The sequence below is a fragment of the Prunus dulcis genome, chromosome 4 (assembly GCF_902201215.1).
Source record: "Prunus dulcis chromosome 4, ALMONDv2, whole genome shotgun sequence".
NCBI classification, from domain to species: Eukaryota; Viridiplantae; Streptophyta; class Magnoliopsida; order Rosales; family Rosaceae; genus Prunus; species Prunus dulcis.
The window spans coordinates 9156732-9167783 of record NC_047653.1 but is presented as its reverse complement, the minus strand read 5'-3'; the positions used below and the strand labels follow the sequence as shown (position 1 = coordinate 9167783).

Here is an 11052-nt window from a genome sequence, read left to right as displayed (position 1 = left end):
CACACACACGGATACTATAGAAACTTAAACTCAAGATCACTTGGACACACCAAAGATTTAAGCCAATCCGACTACCAATATCTCATTGGACTCTACATTTTCACTTGACATAAATAATCTTATACGTAATGAGTTATTTTTTCTCGCACACAAATCACAATATGACATGCACACTAAACCACCCACTGAAAAAAGAAGACACATTTCCATTTCCTTATCCCATTGTATATATGATGGTGAATGTGTGATTATTATTAATTTTTACATCAATTATTATAGTTCAATCAAACATAACAACTGCGACATTACATTAAGGTGAACTATATTATTATTGTCTCAACGTTGGTTCTCTAGCGTTACTCAATGAGCAATCGCACCTCAAGACCACTAGTAGAAGGTGTTAAAGAATACATAGAGTCCAACATCAGAAACTTAAATAATTAAAAAGTCTTATATAATAAATGGTTCCACTCTTAATAATACCGATGTTTTTTGTATAAAATCTTAAACCTGCTAAACAGGTGGTTTAGTTGAAAATAATATCAATATTGCTAGTAGTTGGCCAAATATCCGTTCCTTGAAATCTTAACATAAGGTAATATACAAATCGTATTTACGGGTAGATTCCATCCCAATCAAAATCAAGTTGCAAATAATTATTCTGTTCACTTTAAAGCATCCTTCAAAAGCAGGACATAAATTTTATTTTAAAACTAAAAGGCAGTCGAGCTTGATGCATAATTGTGAGTGCTGCAACTTTCCTTCACGTCCCAAATAATTGCTGGAAGTCATCAGTTCACATAACATTGTTTTTATCTCTAGTATTATTAGTTGTCTTCCAACACGGCCGACGAGAAGGCTAAGCAAACCCAAAACAAGACAAAGAGACAACCTATTCCCATAAAGCTATAGGGCTAATGGGGAAGGCAAAGGCATGAAGTAATGTTATGAAAACAATGGCTATAATTTGATGGTCAAAAGGCAAAACCTTTAAAGAGAGCAAAGCTTCTACAATTACTTTTTCATTGGACTAAAAAACCAAATGGTTGATGGCCTATGTGGCCATGTTCACGGTTGGTAGGCATTGTTATTCTACCCTTGATTGGACACCATATGATATTGATATGTACGTCCAACTTTGGCAACTTACGATCCATTCTTTAGTTATATTTTCCATCTAGTATTTATATACAAAACAATACGATCTTTTAGATATGTGGGGTTGAAAATGAGGCTTTTGGTTGGTTCGTGGAAAAGGGGGACTTAGAAATGAAAATCATTTTTATTTTATTTTATATATTAGATAACTTCAAGCTTTAGAAAGATTTCATGACTTATGGGAAAATGAGATAAATAATGAAATCATTCGTCTTCAATTTAACTTAACATAATCTTGTGCTATTGAGATGAATTAAGTCGATGCATAATTTTATGTATGGTGAATGTTTAAATCTCTTTTATTAGAAAAAAGAAAAGAAAAGAAGAATGTTAAAATCTCTTGAACTGCAATGTAAAGCATTGCAGTTAGTGATGTTAGGAAGCAATATAATATATATATATATATATAAAAGAACCGTAAGATCTCCCAATTTTGGTGTCCATTGCATATATGGTCCACCATATGTGTATCTATATTATCTAGATCTTAGATGAGATCAGTTGGAAGAGATAGTTGGCCGAGGAAACTGATGGGTGGCACAGAAAGAAGGAAATAGTCCCAAAATCAGACGTTGCTGGATCAGTGGTTTGGCATCAGCAAAGAAGAAAAATTCAGAATTTTTGTAAAACGAAAACAAAGTGATTATCAAATGAACCCTTAATAATTCAAGTGCAACAAATTATTTATCGATCTATCTGAATAATCTAAATAAGATCAAGACTTTTATTTAAGGAATTTTTATAATCAAGATTTTTTACTTCGGATTTTAAGGGATTCATATCATAGAATTTATAAAATTTAAAAGAACCACATGAATTTAACTAGCGCTCCGAATAGTACAACCAGGACAAGTGTGTACTGCAAATAATATTCCACCCCGAGACCTATAGGCCCCAACTTTTCTACTACCCCAAGACTCCAAAGTGCACTCATATTATTGAAAACAAGATGAAGAATGCTTATATTAGAAAAAACTGAAGTTATAATCCTCCAATGGTGCCCTGCAACGGCAGTTTCATAACTCAAGCCCACATGCGAATACCCAATGTGTAGAACCAAATTGCACTGCATATTCCTATAAAACAAATAGTGGCTGGTTTTCCCAAGACCTCAAAAACCAATGGCCTACCGATCCATACCAAACCTTATACTATACTTCCTAAGGATGCTTCAAGCTCAATCATACAATCTCAATAGGACAATTTCCAGCCACTTTTGCACTACCGAACATGACAAGTAAGTTGTACCATTAAGTGCCTAATGTCAGCTCGTTCTCTTCATAATCTTCTTTCTAATAATTTGGTAACCAATACGCACGCTCAGGTGAATATAGTACTTGGAAATTAAGAAAAAGAAATTGCATAAAACCCTCTAAATAATATTAATTGTTCAACTATAAACTTTTCTAACAAAAAAAATTGTCAACAATTTGCACAAAATATTATTCCAAATAAGGAGGAATTAATTTTGCTCAACAATCCAGGTAATCCTCTAAAAACCTAATAAGTTGATCATCAGTACTTGTGCCAAGATGCTCCTGCTGATCGTACTGTGCAAGCAAAGTTGGATTAACCATGTCATCTTCACCCTCCACATCGTTCGTAAGGTCCAAAACCCTAAGTTGATCATAAGTACTTGGGCCAATATGGTGCTGCTGATCATCATGAACATGTTGGGCTTGGATTTCTCCACGGGGAGGCACGTCTTCATGATCTTGTAGTTCTTCTAACTTTCTTTTGCCCGATGTTTCTTTCTTTCTAACAAGACAAAGAACAATTGTCTCTTTGTTCCGCACTCGTAGTAGAGATTCATCAAGTTGGAACTCATGCATGATCCATCGGTCATCATGGGGCGAGCCAGGGTTCATGTACCGAAATCGTTTTCTGATCCCAATATCACTCCCACAAGCACGTATTTTCTTGCCGGAGTCTTCTCCATTCCAAACTCCGGTACCGGCAGCGCCAACTGTTCTGCAAAACCGCTTGCCATTTGGAGTCTTCTTCTTGAGTGTGGTGAAGACGTAGATGTCTTCTTGATCATCTGGTGATGAGTGGTGGAAGTCTCTCCATATTTCCCATGGTTCTTTTGTACCGTAGAGATCGCAGTCAGGAACAATGCCTATGGGATAGTCCTCTCCGTTGAGTTTGGGGAGAAGGTAGTGAAGAAATAGTTCTTCTTCTGAAGGCCTGAACTTGTAGCCCACTGGAACTTGATAATGGCCACCCATATACTTGTTGTAGAGTGATGATAGAGAAAGTAATGATTGTGAATATGGTGATCAAGTGTTGGTGTGTATTTATAGTGGTCATTAGGGTTGAATTTCTTGCAACCCAAGCCCATCAGTATCCGAATTATTTGGGTAATGATTTTATGAACCAATCATGGCTCGACATGTAACATGGATTGAGATAATTAAGCACAGGTGTCTTTTGTTGCAGATAATTAAGCCCAACGAGAATAAATAGCTACCGCCATATAACATATTTTTCTCGAAATATGGAAACTATTTCCACCAAAAATAAAATATAAGTTATATGCATGGTTAATTTTGGTAAATATTTTTTTGTTGTTGTTGGAATTTTGATAAATATTTAGAACTCACAGTTGAGAGTTGCAGAACTTTTATTTATGGAAGGAAAACAAGGGCTTCTTTGTTAGAACTTCTATTTTATCTTTATCCATAGAAAATAATTTTTTTGTTTTTGTTTTTTAATTATTTGCATTTTAATGTCTTAGATAAAGATAAAATTTTGGTTAGATGAAGATAAAATTTTAGATTGTTCGAAAATTCAGCCATAACGACGAACCAAGTCAACCTAGAATCCTAATTCAATTGGGAATTGTTATCAAAATCAAACAGGAACAAAGATGACTACTTTGTAATGTTTTTAATGGAGAAATATATTTTATTTTTCGGTGTGTTTTTACTCTAAATTAATAAAACATAAAATAATATTATTGTGACCTATATTGCCGACATTTTTCATGATTTGTTCAGATTTTGATGGTTGAAATGATCATGTGTACAAAAATGAGAGATTTTTTTGTCTATTTTTCGGGAGTTGTTCAAATTTTCTTTAATTTTACCTAGAACTTATCCAAATTGATTTTAATCTTTTCAACTTGAAAGGAATTACAACCCCATAGTATATCGAAAGATATTAGTTGGTGGGAAAACCAACATATATATGTTGATCTAGTTATATGTAAGGAAAGAAAAGAAGTTGCATTCATATGTTGATCTAGTTATATGTAAGGAAAGAAAACCTTGATGTCCCCAGACAAACGCTGTCTCGAATTATTGAGTTAAAGAAATTGTTGTAGGGTGAGAGGCATGCATAGCAAGAGAGGAAACGATATTTTTGAAAAAGAAATTCTGAAGAAATTTTGAAAAAATGTAAATACTAAAAATATAAGGAGATGTCATTGGAATTCTTTAAAAAAAAAAAAATTAGAATAATGGAAAATTGGTTACAGATGCAATCTAATGGCTAGGAATTCATGCAATAATTTTTTACGCTTTTGTTACAGATCCTTCAAATTTACGTTAAAGAGTTTTTAATTTTTAATTTATTTTATTTTATCAAATACTTTAAAGTGTTGGACCATATGGGATAGGACAACAAATTGGCCTTGACGAAGGATTACCATTAAATTTGTATATTTCCCTTTAAAGTAAGGATCTGAAATTAAATAAAAAGATTGTACTCAGGTTTAGAAATTGTATATATTTTATGTTTTTGATATTAAAAAGATTTAAGGCTTTGTATTGAAGGACTTTATTGTTAATTGCAAATTCTCTACTCTTATTTGGCGAACAACCAAAAAACAAAATTATAGGTAAGGGAATTTTTTTTTTTTTTTGGGTGTCTCTAAGATAAAGGAAAAAAAATCTATCAATATGCGGAGTGTGTGTTCGAGAGGCTTTTATTTTTATTGTCGACACGAGTTTTCCACGTCGAAAATGTTAAGCCTTGGTTAAATTCATTACAAATTAGTTTTGGGCTGGATATTGTAATTCTTTTATACTTACTTTTCTTGTCATCCTTCGGTGCTTCGTGACTTGAAATAGTATATTATGCATAAGGAAATTCTTAATTGAATACACCCCCCTTAAAATGTGTTTTTGACAGGTTGAAAATTTTGATTAAGTCCGTTTTTCAGGGGAGACACTGCCGAAATTTCGGTAGAAATCTCGGCCCTCTTTTCCTTTGTTTTAGGGGAAGAGGACGTTTGAAATTAGTAAGTGCGATCGGTATCGGTTAGATGTCAGAAATACCACAAGATCCGTCACGGATTCCAATGAATTCGGGTCCTATCATTTTATTTGTGACAGGACCCGCCCCGGAATTTCCCGGAAACCGAAGCGGACCCAGTCTTTGTTCCGACATCTTCCCGATGCCGGGCCCACTTACTAAAAACGAGACTCTCTACCAAAATTTTGGCAGAGTATGCCCTGTAATTTAAGCAAACCCAACAAAAATTTCAAACTGCAACATACATAAAATAAAAATCTCAACCAGCAGCATGCTTTCATAATTCATCAAAACATACTAAATGGCCTCCGGCCTCACAAGTAAAATCTACCATGGGCGATAACAGAGCATCTACTGAATTTAGATTACAAGAACAGTTGAGTAGAAGAAATTACTCAAATCCTAACTAGGAAGGTTCACAGTTCGAGCCTCGTACACCACTTGCACGCTTCCTGGAGCGACTACTGGCTGGGGGGTGCAAAACAGAAAACATGTGAGTGGACAAAAATAAGATTTGCAGTTAAAAACAATATAGTAACCCCACCGTGTAAAAGTAATGCTCAAGACATGCAGGTTCACAATTCATTATTTAATTACTCAAAACATAATTCATTTAAAAATTCTTCAAAACACAAGTCTCCCATTCTCTCAATCTTAGAACTCCTGCCAAACCACTGAAAAATTCTAATTCTTCACTTACTCAACTATACATATATATATATATATATGTATAACTATACATAGCTATACGATATACTCATCACACTACCTAGGTACCGGGGAAACAATCCAACTGAGGGATCGTTTGACTAGTCCGCAGGATTTCCAGGTGCTATCCTGCGTCTAGGGATGAGAGGTCCAACCGGGGGAAGAAACTCCAAAGCTCACACACCGGAACATCCAACGCCATGTGTAGCTCCCAAACTATGTCCTACGCGCGCAGACTGGATCATCACACACTGGAACATCCAACGCCATGGGTGATGACCCTAAACACTATACAGAGTCTTTCCATATGCCGGAACATCCAATGCCGCATATGGAAAGTGTCTCACACGCCGGAACACCCAACGCCGCAAGTGAGATGGATAACCTATTCTTCCCACACGCCGGAACATCCAACGCTGCGTGTGGAAAGTCTAATAACTGGGGAAGGTACTTACATAGTGTAATCATACAACTTCTCTCAACAACTCCTCATATTCAAGTTCTTCCACAACAAACTTCAACAACCCAAGTGTCTCGCCTATAGAGAATATATATATATATATATATATATACTTCCCCAAAATCCTTATAAAACACACTCTCGATACCCAAAATGCCCAACTCACAATATATTGCTAAAGCGCTATACAAACATCAAATTCAACTCATGAATATAATATATTCAATAAACCATTAAAAACATTATGCATAAATCTTTCATCAATAAAACCATGCATATGATTGAAAACAAAGTCCACTCACAAATATTCCCACGCTGCCTGACCACGTGAGGGTCCTGCCTGCTGAGTACGTGCAGTCGAAACACCTATTTCGAGATACGAACCTTTAATTAATATAAAATTACGTCGAAGCGGAAATCACAAATTAAATACTTAGTTCCCCAAATTCCCAATACGTGCACGTTGAAGAAGGTATCCTAAGGTCCGATTACAGGTTTAGGAATCGTTCACGATTGTACGGTTATCGCTAACCCGCAAACTTTGCATTATTGAATCGGAACATCCGGGGCTCCGATTCATAATCCGTGAAGTCCCATACGGTCCTAGGAATACCTAGAACAACATATTTTAATTCGGAAAAGATCTAACGGTCAGAACCTATCGAACCCGGATAACGCACAATATGCGAAAATCCGTTCGATTGTCAAACGACGTCCGAATTGAGATCCGCGAATTCCTATGCACTCGTGACAACCTAAGGATCTCATCGGGTCAAATTGTAGCTTCACCAGCCTCACCCACGTGCCGCCACATGCTCCGGCAGTGCGTGGGTGTGTAGAGTAAATTTCGGTGACTGAAAAACTCTACACCCGAGCTCACCCTTCCTATCCTAGCTTCTACTCAAGGTCAGGATCACTTCATTCAACTACGGGAAGGTCCAATTCTGACGGCAACTGGCCGGAATTTCACTTTGAAATCCGGCCAAAACCTAGGTTTTCTAATTGATTTTCTAGACAACAAATCGGTCCAAACCTATGCATCAGTAAGCTAGAACTCGAAAAATGGATGAGAAACCATAACTCATTCACCGGGTTTGGGCGGCAGAGACGGCGGCGCCGCGACGGGAAAGCTCCGGTTCGAACCAGTTGAGCTCGTGGCCGGAGTTCGTGGTTTCTGACGGGGAAAGCCGGCAGGTCTTGACCGGGACGTCGAGGGGAGTAGATCGGGACCGGTGGCGTGCCTGGCCGTGGCCAGTGCTGAGAGAATCACAGAGAGGAAGAATTGGCGTCGGGGAGAGAGAGAGACTGAGGAGAGAGAGAGAGAGAGAGAGAGAGAGAGAGAGAGAGAGAGAGAGAAAACTGATTGAAAGGAGAGAGAGTGTTGAGGTGAAAAATCTGATTTTTACCAAACTTTTCGAAATAATTATAGTTTTGCCACTGATAATGTTTTGATTGCCAAATCTTCGTTACAACTCCGTTTCAAGCCTACCGCGTGTCTACGAATTCGTCTCAGTACCACTTACCCAAAAATACCATTCGTGGTCCCAAAATCCTTCCGGATAAGAAAATGAACAATTTACCCCTACCCTAAGGGTAAATTCGTAATTTCAAGTTAAATCAATTAAAATAGACATTAAATTTGGAGTCGGGGTGTTACAATTTGTATTGTTATAGCTTGGTTTTTTCAAGCTTTATTTTTTTTAAAAAATTATTCTAAGTTTGCAATCTTAGTTGAGATGCATATGCCAGAGTTTCTTTGATTTTGCGTGATCTTTAGTGAAGGCGCACCAGATTGTCTTAATTTTGATGTTTGGTAAAATATTGGCTTTTCACTCAATAACTTACTGGTAAGTTATAGGATTTTCACTCCATCACTCACTTGACGGTTAAATATTGGCTTTTCACACTATAACTTACCGGTAAGTTATTGGCTTTTCACTCCATTACTTACATGACGGTTAAATATCAGCTTTTCACACTATAACTTACTGGTAAGTTATTGGCTTTTCACTCCATCACTTACATGACGGTTAAATATCGGCTTTTCACGCTATAACTTACCGGTAAGTTATAGAGCAAAAGCTAATATATAACCGTCATGTAAGTGATGGAGTGAAAGGCCTATAACTTACTGGTAAGTTATAGGCTTTATAGGCTTTTTATAGGTAAGTTATAGGCTTTTCACTCCTTCACTTATAAGACGGTTAACTATTGGCTTTTCACGCTATAACTTACCAGTAAGTTATAGGCTTTTCATTCCATCACTTACATGACGGTTATATATCGGCTTTTATGCTATAACTTACCGGTAAGTTATTGGCTTTTCATTCCATCACTTACATGACGGTTGGATATTGACTTTTCACTCCAGCCTTATACAGAGGATGCGATTGGTAAGATTCTGGACATCACATCAGATGTCAAGAGGAAGAAGAAGTTGAGATGTCTGAAGTGGCAAAGCATTTGTTGACTAAGATTGGTGTTGATGCATCCTTGAGATATGCCATCCATCTCATAACAGCGTCTGCCTTGGCATGCCAAAGCGGAAGGGAAATCTTGTGGAGATGGAGGATATTAACCGAGTTTACCATCTGTTTTTGGACGTAAAGAGATCAACACAGTACTTAATGGAGTATCATAGTCAGTATATGTTCAGTGAGGAAGGTGATGAGGATGATACCAATGCCATGCAATCTTGAGCGATTCCTTGGGAAAGACTTTGTGTTTATTTCTGTATCTTGGTTTATTGGTTTTAGGCAGCACTGGACTTTCTTCATGGGAAAACGGCATTACTGCTCTTGTACGTTTTGATCCTGTTTAGAGTTTTGGGATTTTATGGTAGTTTTGTGGTTTTTCCATTTGAAGAATGAATCTGTAATATTTATCCACATACAACAATGTAGCAGGAATAGTCTCATGACTTTGATATCTAATCTACTTTAATCTAGGATTTCCGACTACATCTTCCTCTGGGAGCCTTACAAGTTACAGAACCTTCGCTTTAATCATTTGTGATTCGTTCAATCCAAGTCTGGCCAAGGGAATTGTAAGGGGTTGTTTAATCAATTGGCAAATTTCAGTTGTTAGTCCAGTTTAGTTTGTAATTCACATCTTCCCTCCTTTCTCATCTCCCCGAGATGCTGATTGCTGAGTAAAAAAGTGGAAGAAAATAACACATACAGTTTTTGTTCGTCAATTAGTCTCAAAATCTTGTATGCATGTTAATTATGATAGAATGTGAATTGCCAATCATTAACTAGGGTATGCTTTGTAAAGTAGAGGATAATTGTTTCTACAATTCTGATGCAACTCTATTGAAAATGAACACCGATTGCACTCTTCAATCCTTGGTATTTCATTTTGAATTTCGAAGAATTATTCCTAGAAATTAAACAAAAAGTCACAGAATTTTTTTAAGGCAAAAGCTGTTTCAACCACATGATAAAACATTGCTTAACATATAGCATAAATGCACTATAACACAACTTACACAAGACATGATTTTCTTTTCTTATCCTGTAACTCTAGTTGTGAGGGTAATGTTGCTTGCTTAACAGTATTTTCATCTCAGAGGCTAAATGTAACCTCTGTAGCTCCTCATTCTGATTTTTCGCCTTCTCTTTTCGCGCTTTTTCTGCATTTATAAAGGCAAACCACATTCATCATGCTCCATGCGCTCCCATTGGTTTGCAAAAGCCTTCCTTGTTTAGTATTCAACCTTCTTTACGATGTTGTCTGTGAGGAGCAAAGAGGCTTGTAGGAGTTGGTGCAGTAGATGAGAACCCAAGAGAGGGCCTAACATGCTATGATGTTGGTGCAGAATCAGATGCGTACCGCTAAAGCTCTCTGATTACTTCAAGCTCCAGAGGTGAGGTGAGGCGGTGACCAGTGTTCAAAAACTGAGAACAAATTTTCTGAAAACAGTGGGTCAGTGACCCCTTTTGCTCCTTTGTGCGTCCGCCCTACAAGCGTTCATAAGTTGCATGTTACAGCTAAATATTTATACCTTTTTTTATAGGTAACACACAATTTTATTTTGTCTATTTTTATCTTTTTTTGGAGAATCATCTTGATTTTTGTCCGTGTGAGGGGCATCATTTGTTATGATCTCTTGAATGTAGTTGCCACGCAAACTGACATATGTTTAATGTAGTGGCCATCATGTGGGGCAAATAACTTGGAAAGAAGCTGCAGATAGAGGTCTAAGTCTGGCAAAGAGGTTTGGTCATTTGAAGGTGATTCAATTTTGGTCAAAGATTTGAATTCAATTTTGGTCAAAGATTTGGAACAAAATAGGAAATACCAAAAATGGATGGCTATTTTATTTATTTATTTCCTTAAAAGGAAGGATCTGAATTTAAATAAAAAGATTGTAATACCAGGTTTTGAAATTTTATCTTTTATTTTGACCGTATTTTTTACATTAAAAAGATTAATTTGGGGAATTATTACACGCGCAGAAAGGAAGA

General features: G+C 36.6%; 1 pseudogene; it reads right to left on the bottom strand.

Annotated features, from left to right (window-relative positions):
- Nucleotides 1-2673: 2673 nt before the first annotated feature.
- On the bottom strand, nt 2674-3386 carry LOC117623820 (annotated as a pseudogene).
- Between the last annotated feature and the right edge of the window lie 7666 nt (nt 3387-11052).